General features: G+C 42.8%; 1 pseudogene; it reads right to left on the bottom strand.

Annotated features, from left to right (window-relative positions):
• Positions 1–18,654: 18,654 nt before the first annotated feature.
• Positions 18,655–18,727, bottom strand: LOC112128967 (small nucleolar RNA U3; annotated as a pseudogene).
• Between the last annotated feature and the right edge of the window lie 4,383 nt (positions 18,728–23,110).

Raw genomic sequence — 23,110 nt, 5'->3', positions numbered from 1 at the left:
CTCCAGCCTGGGCAATAAGAGCAAAACTCCGTCTCAAAAAAAAAAAAAAAAGATCTGGTTGTCTAAAAGTGTGTGGCACCTCCCCCTTCACCCTCCCTTCCTCCTGCTCCAGCTATGTAAGACGTGCCAGCTTCCCCTTTACCTTCTGCTATGATTGTAAGTTTCCTGAGGGCTCCCCAGCCAGGCCTCCTGTACCACTGGTAGAACTATAAGCCAATTAAACCTCTTTTTTTTTTTTTCTTAAATAAATTACCCAGTCTCCAGTAGGTTTTTTTTTTTTTTTTCCTTTTTGAGATGGAGTCTTGCTATCACCCAGGCTGGAGTGCAGTGGCATGATCTTGGCTCACTGCAACCTCTGCCTCCCAAGTTCAAGTGGATCTCCTGCCTCAGCCTCCTGAACAGCTGGAACTACAGGTGCACGCCACCATTTCCAGCTAATTTTTGTATTTTTAGTAGAGACAGGGTTTCACCACGTTGACCAGGCTGGTCTTGAACTCTTGACCTCAGGTGATCCACCCGCCTCAGCCTCCGAAAGTGCTGGGATTACAGGTGTGAGCCACCGCACCTGGCCTCCGATAGTTTTTAATAGCAATGCAGGAACAGACTAATACACTGGTTGAAATCTGTGATAACAATCTTAAAAGTAAAAAAACTGAATAATAATCCTGCAACATTTGTCACCATAAAATGTTTTAAATAGCTTTACAAATAAGAATTTTTAAATATTTGCTTCTTAGCAGTATATTCTCAAAATCTTGAAAGTATTCATGAACAAAGGTTGTAAATTTTTAAAATAACAAATTGATTTGGCCGGGCATGGTGGCTCATGCCTGTAATCCCAGCACTTTGGGAAGCTGAGGTGGGCAGATCACAAGGTCAGGAGTTCGAGACCAGCCTGGCTAACAAGGTGAAACCCCGTTTCTACTAAATATACAAAAAATTAGCCAGGCATGGTGGTGGGTGCCTGTAGTTCCAGCTTGTTGGGAGGCTGAGGCAGGAGAATCGCTTGAACCCAGGAGGCAGAGGTTGCAGTGAACTGAAATTGCGCCATTGCACTGCAGCCTGGGCGACAAGAGCAAAACTCCATCTCAAAAGAGAAAAAGAAATTGGATGAACCAAAGCATGGAGATGGGAATGTGTTAGACATATTTGGCAAACAAATAGTAGTTTGTCTGGGGCATCAGGGTACCTACAAGGGAGTAGTAAGAGTAAAGTTGAAAAGCTTGTTAAAATATCCAGTAAACAATAGGTGTGGTGAAGTGTTGTCTTTCTTTGCCAGTAGAAGGGCTGCACTATTACTCACTTAGCTCATGAGTGAAATTACACCTAACTTGAAGGTAATCAAAAGTATTTTTTGATATATACTTCATTATTAAGTGTTTGGTTTTTTGTTTTTTAAAATCTGTGATAACGGAAGACAATTACATGTTTACTTATTAAGAGGAGAAATAAGGCAATTTTTATATTAATGCTAGATTTTACATGAAAAATCCCAAAGCTGTGAATTTTGGTGACATGGTATCATGACTGCTATAATTGCTGTTATTTAGAAGAGGAGTCCCCAGGAAGTTAGGAGAACTTTGGATGTGAAGCTATACTCCCCTCACCTTCCAAGCCCTCACAAGAAGGTTGTGTAACAAATTAATGACTTACCTGGAAACCTACGCACAGGCCATGAGGATTGACGTCATTAGGTTAAGAGTCTGCAGACCTAGCTACTTTTATTACAGACCAGGAGTTTACAATGTGTTCTACAAGGAAGACGAGCTTCCAAGTTACTCCATCTAGGATTTGCAGGTATGCTCTGGGAATAAAGTTGGTGTTTGTAGGAAAATAGCCTGTTGCATGGCAAGAGTGATACCATCTTGAAGTGAAATCTCCGTAATGACTAATGTTTGACTCTGCATGCCAAAGTGTTCTGCAGCAAGTTCTCTAAACAATGCCTGTAACAACCCTCATAAAGATGCTTATCTGACCTCCCCAGTGGTCACAAGTTTCTACAAGAAAGTAACAGCTGCACATGTCTTTATCCTAAAGGCTTTTTTTTCTTTTGTTTCTTTTCTTTTCTTTTTTTTTTTTTTTGAGGCAGGGTCTTGCTCTGTCGCCAAAGGTGGAGTGCAGTGGCATGATTTCAGTTCACTGCAACCTTTGCCTTCCAGGTTCAAGCAATTCTCATGCCTCAGCCTACTTGAATAGCTGGGATTACAGGCATGTGCCACCATGCCTGTCTAATTTTTGTATTTTTAGTAGAGACAGGTTTTCACCATGTTGGCCAGGCTGGTCTCGAACTCTTGACCTCCAGTGATCCGCCTACCTCAGCCTCCCAAAGTGCTGGGATTACAGCCGTGAGCCACCGCGCCTGGCCCAAGGCTTGCTTTCTAAAGGATAATTTCTGGAGGACGGGTGTGAGGATCCACCATCTCGCAGTTGTCTGAGATATTGTTTATGTTTTCAAATCTCTGTGAAATATTTTCTTTCTGAGAAACTGGATTTGTCAGCCTTATTCTTTGGGCTTTAGGGGTAGGTTGGAATACACCTGCTGCTCACTATGAAACCGTATTCTTGAACTTATTTCTCATCCCACCATACTTAAGAGATCATGAGATTCCCTTTATGCGTTGAGATCAGACCTGACCACACATCTGGCTAATCTCAACTGTTGGTGAAGATTGTGGCATGGGTGTAGGAATAATATTTTCTAACAGAATCACAGAGATACCCTGAATATGTTCTGCATCTGTGAGGTAATCCACAATACACCCATAACCACCTTCTTTCTTCCTGATTCAGTATTATTCCAGAGAGGCTAATGGCTTCCTCATTAGTTTGTCTATTACCTATAAAAAAAGACATAATGACCACACTGACTTACATTTACCTTATAATTGGCCCACAAACATGTCACTAGCCATTGCCGGTCTGTAAAGATAGCCATTCCTTATGTATCAACCTGAAACTCCCATTTCAAAGAAACTTTTGGTGACTCTTCCATGAGATGGTTTCCTAAGTAGGGGGGAAAGATTACAGATTTCTGTCTTTGGGAGGCTTTAAGCTTTTCCCAGTCATGATATGTTATACCATATTCTTGCCCTTGCAAGTCTGTCATAAAACAGACTTTAGATTTGTGCTTGCAAACAGTGGCATTTCCCAAATCCTGACATACCACTTTATTGACTTACTGTGAAAATGTTTGCATTGAATTCTATTCTTTGTGAAGATGCTGGTGCCAAACCTGTACTGACTTTCATGTTCCCATTCTGTGTCTTTTTTTTTTTTCCCCCTGAGGCTGGGTGTGGTGGCTCATACCTGCAATCTCAGCACTTTGGAAGGCCAAGGAGGATGGATCGCTTGAATCCAGGAGTTCAAGGCCAGCCCGGGTGACACAGTGAAAATCTGTCTGTACTAAAAATACAAAAATTAGCCGGACATGGTGGCACATGCCTGTAGTCCCAGCTACTTGGGATACTGAGGCAGTAGCATCCCTTGCGCCCAGGAGGCAGAGTTACAGTGAGTCCAGATCACACCACTGCACTCCAGCCTGGGTGACAGAAGTGAAAACCTGTCTCAAAAAAAAAAAAAGTGTTTAACTGAAGTCAGAGGACCAGGATTTTTGTTTTGACTTTGTTTTGTCTTGGACTATAATTGTAAGTTCCTTCAACTAGGTACTAGCACCAGAATGATCAATGATTTCCTCACAGATAAAATGAAGAGGTAAGACTTGATGTTCTCTAAGAGCCCTTTCACTATTAAAATTTAATAAACTCTGTTAGATCAAGTGTGCAAAAAGAAATGGAGTATTTTTGTTTCTTAGGATTCTGGAATTTAACAAAAAGAATTTTAATGCACCTTCACTGAGGGAATAGAGTTGGGAGAGCATGTCTTGTCACTGAAGCAACCTTTCCCTCTTTTCCTGTCTAAAAAGTTTGTATATACACCCCTCTAAGGAAATTAACAAATTTCACCAAAGAAAGACAATGAGGTAATTGCTTTAGAAGAGTCATAACTTTTGTTTAAATCACAAGGTTTAAAGTAACTAATAGGTCACTTTACCTAAGTAACCTAATCCAACCTACTATCTAAGTAGTTCTGAGCTGAAGTGGCTCTAAAGAGATAGTTCTTTGTTTAAAAAAAAAAAAAGTGGGGGAGGGGGAGAGGGACAGATTAGACCCCAAAGACCTCAGTAATTCTAGAATTCATTCAACAAATCTTGCCAGCTACAGAGATGGATATGTAAAGGAAAAAGAGAAGAAAGTCTCTCCTTTAGAAATCTCATTCAGAACTAAGAAAAGAGAAACTGGAAAAAGAATGTAAAACTACCTCATAAAACTCATATGAACTTTACAGAATCATATTTTGGAAAATGAGATCCTTGTAATAAATTTTTAAATTGCAAATCACATTATTCATAAAGGTTTTTTAAAAATAAGCAGAACATTGGGAGGCTGAGGCGGGTGGATCACCTGAGGTAAGGAGTTCGAGACCAGCCTAAACAACATGGTGAAACCCCGTCTCTACTAAAAATACATGCACTGGTTGTGGTGGTGCATGCCAGTAATCCCAGCTACTCAGGAGGCTGAGGCAGGAGAATTGCTTGAACCTGGGAAACAGAGGTTGCGGTGAGCCAAGATCACACCACTGCACTCCAGCCTGGGCAACAGAGCAAGACTCTGTCTCAAAAAAAAAAAAAGAGAACAAAAAATCAGTACCTTTATTAGAACATTTCTAGAATGTAACAGTGCCTACTGCAGAAAGTCTTTTTTTAATTTCATAAGAAATTCTGCTAGAAAACATGAGGTTATTCTTGAATGTCAGTCAGCTGTTTTCTTATATAGTGAAATTATTTCATGGAAATGAGAAGTTACTTGCTACGAAAAATTACACAAGATATCTATAGATACATTGCTGGGTTTTGTTTTTTTTTTTTTAATTCAAATGGCAAGAACAGCAAAAATCCTCTTTTTAGTATACCCATTATGGAAAACAGTGTGGAGATATTTAAAAACTAAGAATAGAACTACCATATGATCCGGTAATCTCACTGCTGAATATATATTCTAAGGATTTGAAATCTGTATATCAAAGAAATATCTGCACTCTCAAGTTTATTGCAGCATTACTTACAGTAGCCTAAGTGTCCATCAATGAATGAGCGGAAAGAAAATTTCAGACGAGGAATAAGTGCAAGAGATCTATTTTAACTCATGATGACTACAGTTAATAGCAATATATTCTATACTTGGGAAAAAAGTCCTCCTTTGCCCACTATAATAATTGTATTCTCCTCTCAGAAGTAACTGCTGTTGCCAGTTTGGAGTATATATTCTGTGTGTGTGTGTGTGTGTGTGTGTTTTTATATATTTACGTATGTTGAAATATATAATTGTGTTATATAAAGTTGAGGTTTTTAAAAATATATTGTACATATTCTGCAAGTCCCCTCCCCACACCCCCACACTCCCCCCCTTTTTTTTTAATTAATGATATCTCTTGGAGTTCATACAGGATTTCTCTCCTGGAGTTATCTTTATCCTGAAACATCAACTTTTCTCAGTCTACTAAATCACTACTAACAGCACACAGACATGCTCTACTCCCATTCTCTGTTCTCCTCTACTTCTTGTTTTTGTTTTTTTTTTCTGAGATGAAGTCTCCCTCTTGTCACCCAGGTGGAATGTGGTGGCACAATCTCAGCTCACTGCAACTTCCACCTCCCGGGTTCAGGCAATTCTCGTGCCTCAGTCTCCCTCCATGGTAGCTGAGGTTACAGGCATGTGCCACCAGGCCCAGCCAATTTTTGTATTTTTAGTAGAGATGGGGTTTCACCATGTAGGGCAGGTTGGTCTCAAACTCCTGACCTCAGGTGATCTCCCCCCTTGGCTTCTCAAAGTGCTGGGATTACAGGTGTGAGCCACAGTGCCTGGCCTGGAGATAGTTTGGAGCCTTCACAACACGTTTCATCTCACAGACAAACACCAATCAACTAAGAGCATTTTCCTGCTGGGTTATGCTGTGAAGCCCTAGGAGTGCCACGATCAGTTAATGATGTCTGCCTAGGGAAAGGGGGAGAGGAGATAGAAGACGATGGAGCCAATGAAAAGGTCCCTAAAATCCACACTGGTAGGGAGAAGAGAGTTTTCATAACAAAGTGATCAATAAACAATATCAAACACTAGTAGAGAGATTCAGGCTGAAGGCAGACATCTTGCATAAGTTTCTGGTTTACCTCTAAGAGAACAATTTCAATGGTGTATGTGGTAGTGGCAGTAGTCAGATTGTAACAAATAAAGGGAAAAAGAAATTAGGGAATGAGATGGTAAGTACGTATCCGAGGTTAAGATTTATGAAATAGGTAGATAGTACATGCTAGAACGAATTTTATTATATACAGTTTTTAATTCTCATTGAATCTAAGATCAGACTATCTGAATCAAGAAGAATGTAAAACCTAAAGTGAACAATAACTCCCAAATGACTGTAGCACCTGATCTTAAGTAATAAATTTTAGTACCATTAATCTACTTTTTCTTCTTTTCATTCATTCATTCATTCATTCATTTGAGATAGGATGTCACTCTGTTGCCCAGACTGCAGTGCAGTGGTGCAGTCTCAGCTCACTGCAGCCTCCACCTCAAGCCATCCTCCCATCTCAGCCTCCCAAGTAGCTGGGATTACAGATGCACGCCACCACGGGCAGCTAATTTTTGTATTTTTAGTGGAGACAGTGTTTCACCATGTTGCACAGGCTGCTCTTGAACTCCTGGGCTAAAGCGACTTGCCTGCCTCAGCCTCCCAAGGTGCTGGGATTACAGGCGTGAGCCAGTGCACCCAGTCGTTAATCTACTTTTTATCTCGCATTTGTCAAACAACAAGGATATTAGGGAACCATGGCAAGGGAATTAGCTGAACTACCTGGAGCAGTGATTCTTAATATGCATCATCAGCATCACCTGGGAACTTGTTAGAAATGCAGACTCCTGGGCCCCATCTCAGGCTTACTGAATCAAAAATGTGGGGGCCAAAGACCAAGCAATTTGTTTAACAGGCCCACTAGGTCATTCAGATGCACACGCAAGTTAATGTCTTGTAACAGCAGTTTCTCATTAAATAAACCACATAGTTATTAAGTTACTAATCCACTTCGTTGGCCTGACCTAGATTCTCTAATGCTAAACCCTTTCAAGTGGTCGGGGTAGACTAACAGTCTTTTAAGGGTATTGAGGACCAGACTGGCCAGCTGTGATCTATTAAAAAACATTTGAGCTGGAAAAAATATCATTTTTTCACGTTGAGGATCTAAAAATTCCCTTTGAAATCAGCAGTCCCCACAAGTGAGAGGACCTCCTCTCTCTCTATGACTTGAACTCAGAAGTCTCAGGCACGCAGAGCCAATGCCTAACATGTCAAAACTGCACATAATTTATGCCATATTTGTGAGGAATATAGTTTTGTTAATTTTTGGCTCACTGCCCATTTGCAGCACCTGCCCTGCAAAATAAATAAATAAATAAAAGTCTTCTGTTTTTTAAATAAGTTTATTTGTACATCTCTTACATTACTCCATTACATATTGCGCTGCATTTCAAACTAATCAGATCCCTTAAAAAGATCCCTTCACCTAGAAAGCATGCTACTTCTTGCTGAGTTCTCCCTTTCAGTCTTGTGACTGTTTAAGGTCTTAACCTAAAGTAAGTAAAATCTAGCCTCTTCGTATAATATCAACGCAGGGTCAGAAAACAGGCTATTTAACCAGTATTTACATGTCATAGGGCTGACTTGGCTGAACCTTTGCTCGCTACCCAAGGCCCTCCCTTACCTTCTCTGCTGACTGTGATTTGGTCCTTGTAATTTCCACCAGTCAGTCTGTGCTATGGGCATGAAGCTGAAAGTGCCAGCTTTGCATTTGTCAACATTGCATCGGCAAGGGAAGGTCTAAGACCCCACCATTTAGATCAATAATTGTGTGATTTTGTGTTGGTGTAACTGGCCAAGATCATTGATTTTCCTTTTTTTTAAGATAAAAATTGAAAATGCTCTTTAGTAATCAACATTTTATTTATAATGAAAATCGTAGTACTGGTTTAATAAACATCTGCATCATCAGTTTCAAAGCATTTTTTACACCCTTAAGAGTGACATCTTAGTTCCTTCTCCTAAATTTTTTCATTATAAATAATATATACACACACATATGTCCTTTTAAAAGCTAGTTTAAATAAAAGTGAGCTATATATGGCTCTGTACAGCTTTTCTCACTTAGAAATGTATCTGAAGGATCTACCTAATTTTAATAACTGTATATTATTGTATTCTTTTTGAGACAGTGTCTCGCTGTGTCACCAGGCTAGAGTGCAGTGGCGAAATCTCGGCTCAATGCAGCCTCTGCCTCCCGGGTTCAAGCGATTCTCCTGCCTCAGCCTCCCAAGTAGCTGGGACTACAGGCATGTGCCACCACGCCCGGCTAATTTTTGTATGCTTAGTAGAGACGGGGTTTCACCATGTTGGCCAGGATGGTCTTGATCGCCTGACCTCGTGATCTGCCCACCTTGGCCTCCCAAAGTGCTGGGATTACAGGCGTGAGCCACCGCACCTGGCCTATTATAGTATTCTTGTTAGACATTTTAGCTAGTTTTCTATTTATATATTTAGGACACTGCAAGGGTTTTTTCTTTCTGTTTTTACTCTTTTCTTTTTCTTTCTTTTTTTAAATGATATTGCAAGGTTTTGAAAGTTACAGTGAGCTAAAAAGTTGACCAAATAGAAGTAGAGAGTGGAACAGTGGTAACTAGAGGCTGGGATGGATAGGGGGAAGAGAGGAATAGGGAGAAGTTGGTTAACAGATACAAAATTACAGTTAGGAGGAATAAATTCTAGTGTTCTATAGCACCGTAGAGTGAATATAGTTAAAAATAATTTATTCATATTTTCAAATAGCTAGAAAAGAGGATTTTGAATGTTCTCAACATAAAGATATGGTAAAGGTTTGAGGTGATGCATATACTAAGTACCCTGACTTGATTATTCTGCATTGTATACTATAAAAATATCACATTGTACCCCATAAATATGTGCAATTCTTATGTGTCAAAGAATATAGATTCTGGGCCGGGTTCAGTGTCTCAAACCTGTAATCCCCAACACTTTGGGAGGCCGAGACAGGCGGATTGCTTGAGCCTAGGAATTCAAGATCAGCCTGGGCAACATGGTGAAACCCTATCTTTACAAAAAATTCAAAAAAATAGCCAGGCATGGTGGCCACCCCTGTGGTCCCAGCTACTTAGGAGGCTAAGGTGGGAGGATTGCTTGATCCCAGGATGTTAAGGCTGCCATGGGCTGAGATCACACCAGTGTACTTTAGCCTGGGTGACAGAGCAAGACCCTCTCTCTCTCTCTCTCTCTCTCTCTAGAAATACACTAAAAATAAAAGTTACAGCGACAGAGTGACATCACTGCATATACATCTTTATGCATTTGTGGGAAGTGAAATTGATTAGTCAAAGCTTTAGTGGATTTTTTATGTTGATAAATATCGTCAGATAGATTGTATCAATTTATAGTATCACTAATGGCATATGAGAGGACTTGTTTCTCCATTTTTCTAAAGAAATTGATAATTCAAATTCAGCCTTTTTAAAAATGGCGCTCTTGTTTCCCCAAAACTTGTTGAATAATCCATCTTTTACCCATTGAATTGAAATGTCATCCTTATTATATACTAAATTCCCATATAAATATTAATCTACTTATGGACTTTTTATTCAGCTTTATTGGTTTATTATCTGGCTACAAAGTGTTTCAAGTAGCTTTATAATATGTTTTAATTTGTAACAAGGCATCTTTTATTTCTCTTTAAGTGTTTTTTTGGGTTATTCTCATGTTTCTAGATAAATTTTTTTTGCCAGCCAGATTTTTTTTACTGTGGTAAAATTTATATAGCATAAAATTTACCATCTTCGGCCAGGCATGGTGGCTCATGCCTGTAATCCCAGCACTTTGGGAGGCCAAAGTGGGCGTATCACCTGAGGTCAGGAGTTCGAGACCAGCCTAGTCAACATGGAGAAACCCCATCTCTACTAAAAATACAAAAATTAGCCAGGCGTGTTGGTGGGCACCTCTAATCCCAACTACTTGGGAGGCTGAGGCAGGGAGAATTGCTTGAACCTGGGATGCGGAGGTGGCAGTGAGCCGAGATTGCGACATTGCACTCCAGCTTGGGCAACAGAGTGAGACTGTCCAAAAAAAAAAAAAAAAATTTACCATCTTAACTATTTTACATATGCTGTTTTGTGGCATTAAGTGCATTCACATTGTTGTGCAACTATTTGCAACTCTGGAATCTAGATAAATCCTACTACTAACATTTTGTCAAGTTTCAAAAAATACTGCTGTTGGCCAGGGACGGTGGTTCACGTCTGTAATCCTAGCACTCTGGGAGGCTGAGGCGGGCGGATCATTTGAGGTCAGGAGTTCGAAACCAGCCTGGTCAACATGGTGAAACACCGTCTCTACTAAAAATACAAAAAAATTACCCAGGCATGGTGGCGGGCGCCTGTAATCCCAGCTACATGGAAGACTGAGGCAGGAGAATTGCTTGAACCCAAGAGGCGGAGGTTGCAGTGAGCCGAGATTGCGCCATTGCACTCCAGCCTGGGCCACAGGCAAGATTCCGTCTCAGAAACAAAACAAAACAAACTGCTGTTGCTATGTTGCTATTCTGATTGTCATTATAATCCATGTACAGATTAATTTACATAGATACAACTTTTACAATACTTTTACAATATTGTCTTTTTATGAAGCACAGTGTATATATATATTTTTTTTTTCTTTTTTTTTTTTTTTAGAAAGAGTTTTGCTCTTGTTGTCCAGGCTGGAGTACAATGGCATGATCTCGCTCACTGCAACCTCCACCTCCTGGGTTCAAGCGATTCTCCTGCCTCAGCCTCCCGTGTCACTGGAATTACAGTCATGCACAACCATGCCCGGCTAATTTTGTATTTTTAGTAGAGACGGGGTTTCTCCATGTTGGTCAGGTTGGTCTCAAACTCCCGACCTCAGGTGATCCGCCTGCCTCAGCCTTCCAAAGTGCTGGGATTAGAGGCATATATTTTCCTCTCATTCATTCACTCAAATATTTATTGAGTACTTATTACACCAGGAACTCAGCTAAGCATTAGAGATATAAATGTAACTAAAGTAATGTATCTGTAATCATGGATCTTAAGAAATTCAGAAGAGGAGATAGAGATCAAGCAAATAATTGCACAAATAAATGTAAAGTTGTGAAGTGCTAAGAAGGAGAGAGATGTGGTGATATGGTGAGCTTATAATAAGTGATTTTATCTAATTGGGAGGGTGGGGTGTCTGGGCAGTCTTCCCTGAAGTAAGAACTGAGCTGACTCTGGGAAAATACATTCAAGTCATCTTAAATAGCCTCCAGTTGGCTCCATACAGGCTCTGCACATTTCTTTGGTTTGTCCCTGGGTGTATAATCTTTTTTCTTGTAATAATATAAGAGCTCTTATATTCATTTTATTTTTAACCATTTTTTTTATTTATGGGAAAGCTATTGATTTTCGTATATTATATATGTAACCAGCTACCTTTAGGATTTTTTTGTTTTTGAGGGAACCCATTCTCTCATTCTCGTACATTTTTGCTTCAGCTAATAAGTTAGGAATATCTGTCAAAACTTCTGCCCTCTTGGAAGTTTGAAGGGGGAAGCTGCTGTCTTCTCCCCACCTCTGTGAGTATAAGAGTGATTTACCTGTTTTTATTTATTTTTTATTTTTTTATTTTTTTTGCTCTAGGATATAGATCCTGATGACTTACCTGTTTGGTGAAATGGTGAGAATATGACATCCACTAAGTCATCTTTCTATATTGAGTGGAATTAATATGTGAAAGGCCAAGGCTCAATGTGGCACTTCTCTTTTGACTATTATAGTCAGCAAGTAAGGGAGACTCCAACTACTTTATTTATTAATAACTTTTAAATATTTTGCTACCATTATAAATAGTAATCATTAAAGTTATCTACTTAAGAAACAATGTCTCACTCTGTCACCCAGGCTGGAATGCAGTGGCATTATCATAGCTCACTGCAACCTTGAACTCCAATGGCCTCAAGTGACCCTCCTGCCTCAACCTCCCAAGCACTGAGATTTCAGGTGTGAGCCACTGTGCCGGCCATCGTTAGATTTTTTTTTTTTAAATCTTGGTTTAATATCATGGAAATAAAGATGCTTGAAGGTCTGGTTTTATTTATTTTGTATTTTTATTTTTTTACATAAGTTCTACAGATCTGCTGAGGAGGTATGGGTTTACATTCAATTTATTTTAATTCTTGGTTTTAATATCTCTCATAGATGAGAAACATAACTGAAAAAGATGCCAAGATTCAAAGAAGTAGTAAAAAATCAGGATACTCATTTTTTTAGTCCTATACCCTATTTATACAAAAATTTTTATTGAAATTCCACTAGAAATACCCATCTTCCTTAATATCAGAAGATACTGCCTTTTTAAAAATTTTCTTGAGACAAGGTCTCACTCTGTTGCCCAGGCCGGCTGACAGAGCAAGGCTCCATCTCGAAAAAAAAAAAAAGAAAGCGGATAGAAATTTTTATTTCAAATAGTCCTCTTTGTAGTTCTCTTTTAACTGACGTCTTGTTAGGTTTTATTAAACTGTCATTTTTATCACATATTTTGGCTAAGAAGAGATTATACCAGAAGTAGGAAAAGAACTAGTTCTGCCATTTTGTTGTTGTTGCTTTTATCTTCATTATTGATCTTTTCAATCCTTGTCTTCTTTGCATGATTGTTTTAAAATCATACGATTGTTTTAGGCTACGTTCTCAAGAAGCAGAACTTGAGATGAAGATTCCTGTGCCAGCAATTCTTTTGAGAGAGTGATGTCAGCTGAAACCTGTAAGGGAGTGAGAGAAACAGAATAGGACAGAGGAAGAGGCTAGGCAAAGACATGGGTTCAGCTGAAATCTATCTTCATTTTGATCCCACGAGCAGCTCTGGAGTGTGGATGGCACCATGGACTTGTCTCTTCTTGAGGCAAGGAAGCAAGCTTTAGTATTCCTGTATTATTCAGTCATGGGCTATGGGCTGCCTAGAGTTAGTGCAGGAGGGTGGTGGTAGAGTGTGATGTTCCTGATTAGGTAGCATCCATCATTTATGGTCAGTTCTTCTACACAGAAAGATACAGGTATGAGCTGTTAGCAGCCAAGAGTCACAGCATGGAGGGAATGCGGACAATGACCAGTAAGTAGAATCTGGGCAGGGAACCAACACCCATTTTTTGAAGTTACTTAAGGCTAAATATTATAATTGGTAAATCTTTTACTTAACCATTGTACAATGTGTCATGCTGAAAATGAACAAACAAGTGAAAGTGGCACTTAGGGAATTCTTGCTCTTGTCCCTGATACTCCCTACCTGATGTGACCATCAGACCTTCAGACTGGTGAAGATGCAAATGTCAACCTACACACTAAATATTAGTGTAGTGTAAACACACCTGAGAGCAATAACTGAAGCCTACCCTGAGAATGACCCTGTATGGCAGATGCATCTGAATGTGTGTTCTGAGCTAGGGAATCTGGGAGTGGCCAACCTGGACATTTTTTCCTTATCAATGATGAACATCTGAACCCCTGTCCTGCCCTGTTCATGGCAGTGGCAGCCCATCTGGAGCAGCCTCTCTAACAATGCTGACTGCAGCCGGGAGGCGCGGCTGGGGCTGTGTATTCCATGGAGCAGGCAGGATCCCCACCCTTCCGAATGCAGCTGCAGCCGCCCAAGCTGCAGCTGCAGGGTCAGAAATGCCTGCTCCCACTGCCTGGCCTCTCCTTAATCCTGGAGCCCAGTCAGATCTTGGTGCAAAGTTGAGGCCGAGCCAAGGTGCTGTTGCAATCCAGCCAGGTGTGCTCATGCTTGGGGCAGTGCTGACATGCCAGCCCCCTGCTGCCTTGACTCTCTCTGGGCTTTGGGCACAAACAAGCATGGGAGGGAGGCTGAGTGGGGTCTGAGGGCAGCTCAGCGCTCGGCTGCAGGCACCCCTCTGCAAGAGCGGCCTGGGCACCATGAACAGTGGCAGGAGGCAGGCAGGCTCCTGGGCGGAAAGGGGAAGGTCCCTGGTGAAGCCCCACCTTCAAGCTGGGGAAGGCCTGAAGCCTGGGGACCAGGCTGCCAGCCCTGCAGACCAGAGTGGGAATTTGTGCTTTTTTCTGGGCCTGCCCATGGCTGCCCGTGGACCAATCAGCAAGCACTTCCTTGCTGATGAAAACCCCAGACTCAGCCAGACTCCGGGAGATGACAGGATGACCAGCTATGGAGAGGAGCTACCCACCCCAGGGTCTCGTCTCTGCTGAGAGCTGAACACTTGATGGGACACCCTGCCTTCAAAGAGGAGCTACCCACTGTGGGTCTCTGAGCTGTTCTGTTGCTCAGTAAAGCTCCTCTTCGCCTTGCTCGCCCTCCAGTTGTCCACGTACCTCATTCTTTCTGGACACAGGACGAGAACTCAGGACCTGCTGCATGGCGGGTCTAAAAGAGCTGTAACACAAACGGCTGAAACACACCCCTTGCTTGCCACATTGCAGGAGACAAGGAGAGAAGAGCTGTGGCCCTTTGATGAGCTCAGACCTAGAAGCTCCCCAAGCCAAGGCTATGACATACTCTTTGACACTGCATTTCCTGGCATCTCCAAGCTTCTGGGCGGCACCACGTTCCCTGGTGCCAGCTGTGGAAGCTACTTGTAGTACACCTGGTTCAGCTGCAGCCTCGCAGGGAGCCAGTGCCCATGGTGGTGCCTGGAGCTGCCTGCCCTACTGCAGCCAATGTGCCTGGCTGTTTGCAGTGGCTGGGCCCCATGCTTACTTGCTCACACACTTGTCACCACTCCACTCCACTCACCTCAGAAAGTGTGGGATCTTGGCAAGTAGCATGAGCTGAGCACAGCCCGACAGGCTGATTCGGCCCAGTGGGCCTGAACAAAACTCAGGCAAAGGCGCCACTGGCCACAGAGGTTTCCGGCTGGAAAAGCAACACCCCCAAGGATCCCATAACACAGTGGAACAGGGGCCATACAGGGGATTAAGGCCCTGAGTTTTGGGTTGGATGCAGTTTGCCAAGTGGAGGTTGTTAGAGGGAGGGTGTTAGGTGAAAATGCTATATTAATTGCATGCTATTTGCAAATGGTTGCAGTTTTTCTGTGCAGCCGGCCGCCACTGGGCCATGTGGCTGTGCTGTCCAGTGCACCAGCCCTGGACTATAGGAAGGGGGACATGTTGTCCAACCTGCCACCATTGGGTTGTAGGTAAGACAGATATCTTGTCCATCCCACTGCCACTGGACCATTTCTATAATTAAGGCAATTCCCCTGTCCAGCCTGCTGCCACTGGATTCTCTTCCATGTATGTAATCCCCTAATAAAACCCCAGGTCTTATTTGCTGGCTCTGGGTCTCTCCTTTGGCCTCTTGAACCTGGTGCCTTCCTTACAGAGGTTAATAGGGGTTTGGCACAACAATTAGTAAAATTTAGTTTCCTCTTTTTAGATTACAAAAAACAATGTAGGCCAGTCGCGGTGGTTCACACCTGTAATCCCAGCATTTTGGGAGGTCGAGGCAGGTGGCTCACTTGAGCTCAGGAGTTCGAGATTAGCCTGGGCAACATGGTGAAACCCCATCTCTACAAAAAATACAAAAATTAGCTGCGTGTGATGGCATGCGCCTGTAATCTCAGCTACTCGTGAGGCTGAGGCAGGAGAATCTCTTGAGCCGAGATCGCGCCATTGCACTCCAGCCTGGGCAAAAAAACAAACAAAACAACTGACAAGTGTCATTCCCATTCTATTAGCTCTCATTAGTGTTGGGAATGCAGGGAGTTTTTTTGACAAATAAATCCTACTGGAGGATTATATAACTAATTATAGTTTAAAAAAGCTTGAACTACCTTTTTTTAACTAGACTCCTGGGGGTCCCTAATACTCTTTCAAGGCGTCTGAAAATTCCTCCCTTTTCCTACTCCATGTCTGTATGAGGACAGGTTTGCTTCAAATACTTAAAAAAAAAATCACAATAGTTTGAAGACAGAGTCAGAAATGAGAATCCAGGTTTCTTCTATATGCCAGACAGTAAGGAGATCTGCAAATATATTAAACAGAATAACTGTTGTACCTATTTTTGTTTTAGAAAATACATTTTTCTTAAAATGTTTATGATAACATGTAATGGGTTTAATATCGTTACTCAAAAATGGGTAAATACATCTTTTTAGACTTTGGGTTTTTTTTTTTTTTTTTTTTTTTTTTTTGAGACAGAGTCTTGGTCTGTTGCTCAGGCTGGAGTGCAGTGGCTCAATCTCGGCTCACTGCAACCTCCACCTCATGGGTTCAAGCGATTCTCCTGCCTCAGCCTCCCAAGTAGCTGGGACTATAGGCGCATATCACCATGCCCAGCTAATTTTTGTATTTTTAGTAGAAACAGGGTTTCACCATGTTGGCCAGGATGGTCTTGATCTCTTGACCTCATGAACTGCCCGCCTTGGCCTCCCAAAGTGCTGGGATTACAGGCATGAGCCACCGTGCCCAGCCAGATTTTTGTTTTAATTTCTAATATTGAAAATATCGATAGATAGACAAAACCCACATAAACAAAAGCTCTTTGAGGCCTTCAATAATTTTTAAGAGTATGGAGGGGTCCTGAGACCAAAAAGTTTGAGAGCCACTTGTCTAGAATACTCTCTTCTTCATTCCTATTCTCCCAGCATTCTTGCATTCCATGATAGAGAGCTGTGTACCTGTATTACTCTCTCCTTGAAAAGAGGAACTGTATATTCAGCACAGTACTTAGCAGTGTTTTGTATGTACTAGAGGCTCAATAAATATTTAGTGAATTAAAAACAATATTGCTGTTTTCTTCCAAATCTGCTCTTCTTTTCAAATTTGTCTTTGTTTAACCCTGCTGCTCTTTATAGGCAGCCATTGACTCTTTTTTCCCTTTCGTTGCTAAAACTTGGATAGTCTTCATTTAGCTCCATGCCAAGTGTGGTGGCTAATCTAGTGTGGAGAGTTTGGGAAGGAGGCACTCCAGGAATTCATTTTGCATCCTGCTAACTTTCACACTAATGTTCAAGTATTGATTATTTTTGCTCAAGAGCCTACAGAGTCCCTGTTTACTTCAGATATAAACACCTGTGCCTGTGTTCATGCTCATAACTTTATCCCATGTACCAACCTTATCTCCCATTAACTAGCAACACACCTTCTCTGCAGCCACGCTGACTGCTTCACTAGTCCCCATGCATGTGCTCTTTCCCAAAGATGAATTTTGCACTGGCCACTCCTGCCATCTGGCTGTTATCCATCCTTTAACTCCGGTTCAGGTCCCAAAGTCTCCATTAAATGTTCTTGAATTACCTTTTTTTTTTTTTTTTTTTTTGAGACAGAGTCTCACTGTATTGCCTAGGCTGGAGTGCAGTGGCACAATCTCGGCTCACTGCAACCTCCACCTCCCGGGTTCAAGCAATTCTCCTACCTCAGCCTCCCAACTAGCTGGGATTACAGGCACCCACCACCACGGCTGGCTAATTTTTGTATTTTTAGTAGAAACGGGGTTTCACCATGTTGGCCAGGTTGGTCTCAAACTCCTGACCTCAGGTGATCCACCCACCTCAGTCTCCCAGAGTGCTGGGATTACAGGCGTGAGCCACTGTCCCCAGCATGGCCTTCTTAATTACTGTCTTATAATGCTTCCTGACTGAAATAGAATCAGAGCATAATGGACAAACTGATTGGTGAGCAAGGAAGAAAAACCCTTTGTTTCTTGGGGGAGGGAGAGGGCAGGACTGCTAAGAGAAAATGTCATGTTGTCCTTCTGTACAGCCACCCACACACAAAACCTCAACCAAACAAACCAGCATTATCAAGGGCATGGAGCCATAAATGACAGACAAACTGGGGCAAAGTGTTGCTTTTTGCCTTTCCATAGAAGAGGCCATTGTCTTTGCTTTTACTTCAGCATCAAATCCACTGAAGTGTATTTACTTTTTATGCATCTGTTTCTGCCATTAGATAATTCATTGAGGAACTAAGGATGTCTTATTCATGTTTCTATACCCACTAGCATACCGTAGGTGCTCAATATATTTCCTTAAAGGAATGTGTGACTGGCATGGGTGAAGCTGGGGAGAAGGCTGTCAGATGAGCTCAGAAGGCAGGCTGAGGCCTGATTTAAAAGAGCGCGATATGGCAATTTAAGCCTTGTCATGTAGGCAAAAGGGAACAGGGAAGCTAGAAAGGTTTCTTTTTTTTTTTTTTTTTTTTTTGAGTTGGAGTCTCGCTCTGTCACCAGGCTGGGGTGCAGTGGTACAATCTCGGCTCACTGCAACTTCTACCTCCCAGGTTCAGGCGATTCTTCTGCTTCAGCCTCCCGAGTAGCTGGGACTACGAGCATGAGCCACCATGCCCAGTTAATTTTTGTATTTTCAGTAGAGACGGGGTTTCACCATGTTGGCCAGGATGGTCTCGATCTCTTGACCTCGTGATCCACCTGCCTCAGCCTCCCAAAAGTGCTGGGATTATAGGGATGAGCCACTGCACCCGGCCAGTTTTGTTTTTTAATTTTATTTAAAACAATAAAAAAATTAACTGCTCTACACATTCAGAGAAATTCTCTAGTAACGAATTACAGAAATGATCCCTGAAAGTACAGTCTAAAGGTTTCTTCTTATTAATAATATTAATTTTTTCCCAAGGCAATACATGTTTAAATTTTTAAAAAGACATAATACAGCCTGGGTGCAGTGGCTCACGCCTGTAATCCCAGCACTTTGGGAGGCCAAGGCGGGCAGATCACGAGGTCAGGAGACTGAGACCAGCCTGGCCAACATGGTGAAACCCCGCCTCTACTAAAAATACAAAAAAATAACTAGCTGGGCATGGTGGTGGGCCCCTGTAATCCCAGCTACTCTGGAGGCTGAGGCAGGAGAATCATTTGAACCTGGGAGGCGGAGGTTGTAGTGAGCCAAGATCGCACCATTGCACTCAGGCCTGGGCAACAAGGCAAGACTTGTCTCAAAAAAAAAAAAAAAAAAAAAAAAAAAAAAAAAGACAAAGACATAATACTAACAGGCTTTATAAGCATTTCCCTGCTCCACCTGTCTCCCATTCTGTGGACCAGACAGCTGTCCTCAAGCTTTCTAGCTTTACCTACCTAAACAGCCATATTTCTAAACAATGTTCTATAGAGGAATTTTTGACTTGGGCAATTTTATTTTATATTTGTTTATTTTTTGAGACAGAGTCTCACTGTGTCACCCAGGATGGAGTGCAGTGGGGTGATCTCAGGTCACTGCAACATCTGCCTCCCGGGTTCAAGTGATTCTTGTGTCTCAGCCTCCCAAATAGCTGGGATTACAGACGTTCACCACCATGTCTGGTTAACTTTCATATTTTTAGTAGAGATGGGGTTTCACCATGTTGGGCAGGCTGGTTTCAAACTCCTGGCCTCATGTGATCTGCCCGCCTTGGCCTCCCAAAGTGCTGGGATTACAGGCATGAGCCACCGTGCCCGGCCTGATTTAGTAACTTTAGATATTGACTTCCCATCATAGCAGATGAGGATTTGTTCTACCATGGCCCATCCTCTTTGTTATTTGGATGCCTTTTTCGGTCTTCTCTGTGGGCCTAGGATACTGATATTTCACATTATGTATCTTAGTGGGCACACAGTGGAGACTCATGTCCTTCTGTTCTAGGACATGTTCTTGTATTGTTTCTTTGATAAATGTGTCTGTTTTCTCTCCTTTCTGGATGTCATATTAATCGAACCTCCTGAAGTGATCCTTTAAAAAAATTTTTCGGCCAGGTGCAGTGGCTCACACCTGTAATCCTAGCACTTTGGGAGGCTGAAGCAGACAGATCACGAGGTCAGGAGATCAAGACCATCCTGGCCAACATGGTGAAACCCAGTCTCTACTAAAAATACAAAAGTTAGCTGGGCATGGTGGCATGTGCTTGTAATCCCAGCTACTTGGGAGGCTGAGGCAGGAGAATCGCTTGAACCAGGGAGTCAGAGATTGCAGTGAGCCGAGATTGCGCCACTGCACTCCAGCCTGGGGACAGAGTGAGACTCCGTCTCAAAAAAAAAAATTTTTTTTTTTCTCCTATTTTATATCTCTGCTTTCCATACTTTTCTTTTTTCCCCCCAGACAGGTTCTCGCTCTGTTGCCCAGGCTGGAGTACAGTGGCATGATCAGAGTTCACTGCAACCTCAACTTCCTGGGCTCCAGCGATCCACCCGCCTCAGTATACCAAAGTGCTAGGATTACAGGTGTGAGCCACTGCACCCGGCCTGTCTTGTATAAATCTACTAAAATCTCTTCTCTCATTTGCTTTGTCCTTCTGGTTTTTTTGGTATTTGTTTCTTCCTTTGAGACAGAGTCTCACTCTGTTGCCCAGGCTGGAGTGCAGTGGCGCCATCATGGCTCACTGCAGCCTTGACCTCTTGGGCTCAAGCAATCCTCCTGCTTCAGCCTCCCGAGTAGCTAGGACTACAGGCATGCGCCACCATGCCTAGCTAATTTTTTAATTTTTTGTAAAAACAGTGTCTCATCACGTTGCCAGGCTGGTCTCAAACTCCTTGGACTCAAGTGATCCTCCCACGTTGGCCTCTCAAAGTGTCAGTATTAACAGGTGTGAAACACTGTGCCTGGTCCTTCTGGGTTATTAGCCTTTTAAAAATTCAAAGCCAAGCTGGGAATGGTGGTGTGCACCTGTAGTCCCAGCTACAGAGGAGGCCCAGGCAGGTGGATGACTTGAGCCCAGGAGTTTAGCCTGGACAGAATAGTGAGATCCCACCTCAAAAAAAGAAAAAGAAGAGTGAGAGTGAGAGAGAGAGAGAGAGAGAGAGACGGAGGGGAGGGGAAGGGAAGGGAGGGGAGGGGAAAGGGAAAGGAAGGGGAAGGGAAAGGAAAGAGAGACAGGGAGGGAAGGAAGGAAGGGGAAGGGAAAGGAAAGAGACAGGGAGGGAAGGAAGGAAGGAAGGCAGGCAGGCAGGCAGGCGGGCAGGCAAGTGAGGCTAGGTAACATGGAAAAACCCCATCTCTACTAAAAATACAAAAATTAGCTGGGTGTGGTGTTGCATACCTGTAGTCCCAGTTACTTGAGAGGTAAGGTGGGAGGATCGCTTGAGCCCCAAAGGTGGAGTGTGCAGTGAGCCCAGATTGCACCACTGCACTCCAGCCTGGGCAACACAGCGTGACCCTGTCTCAAAAGAAAAAAAAAGAAATTTTTTTTTTTTTTTTTTTGAGACTGAGTCTTGCTCTGTCGCTCAGACTGGAGTGCAGTGGCACTATCTCACCTCACTGCAACCTCTGCCTCCTGGGTTCAAGCAATTCTCCTGCCTCAGCCTCCTGAGTAGCTGGGATTACAGGTGCACGCCACCACCACACCCAGCTAATTTTTTGTATTTTTAGTAGAGATGAGGTTTCACCCTGTTAGTCAGGCTGTTCTCGAACTCCTGACCTCGTGATCCACCCACCTCGGCCTCCCAAAGTGCTGGGATTACAAGCGTGAGCCACCATGCCCAGCCCAAGATAAGAAAATTTTTTATGGTTACCTTAGAAAATGGGAGAAAAGGCTGCGTGCAGCGGCTCACGCCTGTGTTCTCAGCACTTTGGGAAGCCCAGGTGGGCAGATCACAAGGTCAGGAGTTTGAGACCAGCCTGGCCAACATGATGAAACCCTGTCTCTACTAAAAGTACAAAAATTAGCTGGGCATGGTGGCAGACACCTGTAATCCCAGCTACTCAGAAGACTGAGGCAGGAGAATCACTTGAACCCAGGAGGCAGAGGTTGCAGTGAGCCAAGATCGCACCATTATACTCCAGCCTGGGCGACAGAACAAGACTCCATCTCAAAAAAAAAAAAAAAAGGCCGGGTGCGATGGCTCACACCTGTAATCCCAGCACTTTGGGAGGCTGAGGCAGGCAGATCACAAGGTCAAGAAATCGGGACCATCCTGGCCAACATGGTAAAACAGCATCTCTACTAAAAATACAAAAATTAGCTGGGCCTGGTTGTACTTGCCTGTAGTCCCAGCCACTCAGGAGGCTGAGGCAGAAGAATTGCTTGAACCCGGGAGGCGGAGGATGCAGTGAGCCGAGATCGCGCCACCACACTCCAGCCTGGCGAGAGAGCGAGACTCCATCTCACAAAAATAAAAAATAATTTAAAATAAATAAATAAATAAGAAAATGGGAGAAAAGCCGGGCGCAGTGGCTTACACCTGTAATCCCAGCACTTTGGGAGGCTGAGTTGGGCAGATCACTTGAGGTCAGCCTGGCCAACATAGTGAAACCCTGTCTCTACTACTTGGGAGGCTAGGGTGAAAGAATCGCTTGAATCTGAGAGGGAGGTTGCAGTGAGCCAAGATCATGCCCCTGCAGTCCAGCCTGGGTGACTGAGTGAGACTCCATCTAAAAAGAAAAGAAAAGAAAAAATAAAATGGGAGAAAGAAGTGAGATGCTCTTACGGTACTCCACTATTTAAACCAAAAGTTCATTGTAAGAGAGTTAAGGATTTCGTCTTTTTATTTATTTATTTATTATTTATTTATTTATTTTTTGAGACAGAGTCTTACTTTTGTCATCCAGGCTGGAGTGCACTAGCGCGATCTTGGCTCACTGCAACCTCCGCCTCCCGGGTTCAAGCGATTCTCCTGCCTCAGCTTCCTGAGTAACTTGGACTATAGGCGCATGCCACCACGCTCAGCTAATTTTTTTATTTTTAGTAGAGGCGGAGTTTTACCATGTTGGCCAGGCTGGTCTTGAACTCCTGACATCAAGCGATCCACCGGATCTTTTAAGGCACTAAAACATTGGTGCCTTAATACAAAGGGCTGGAAGAGGTGGAAAATGGAGGCATGCAAAGTTGGTTTCAAGCTATTGCAAAATCCAAACAAATCATAATGACAGGCTGAATTAGGGTGTTATCCAGAGGGACAGCAAGAGTGCATGAAAACGCTTTTTCTTCCCCACACAGTGCTATGAATGTGTGACCAAGCGCAGAGGATTAGGTTGAGCGTCAAAAGTGATGTT

The sequence above is a fragment of the Pongo abelii genome, chromosome 15, assembly GCF_028885655.2.
Source record: "Pongo abelii isolate AG06213 chromosome 15, NHGRI_mPonAbe1-v2.0_pri, whole genome shotgun sequence".
Classification (NCBI taxonomy): Eukaryota; Metazoa; Chordata; class Mammalia; order Primates; family Hominidae; genus Pongo; species Pongo abelii.
Note: the sequence above shows the minus strand (reverse complement) of the source record. Positions and strands in the feature narration are given on the sequence as shown.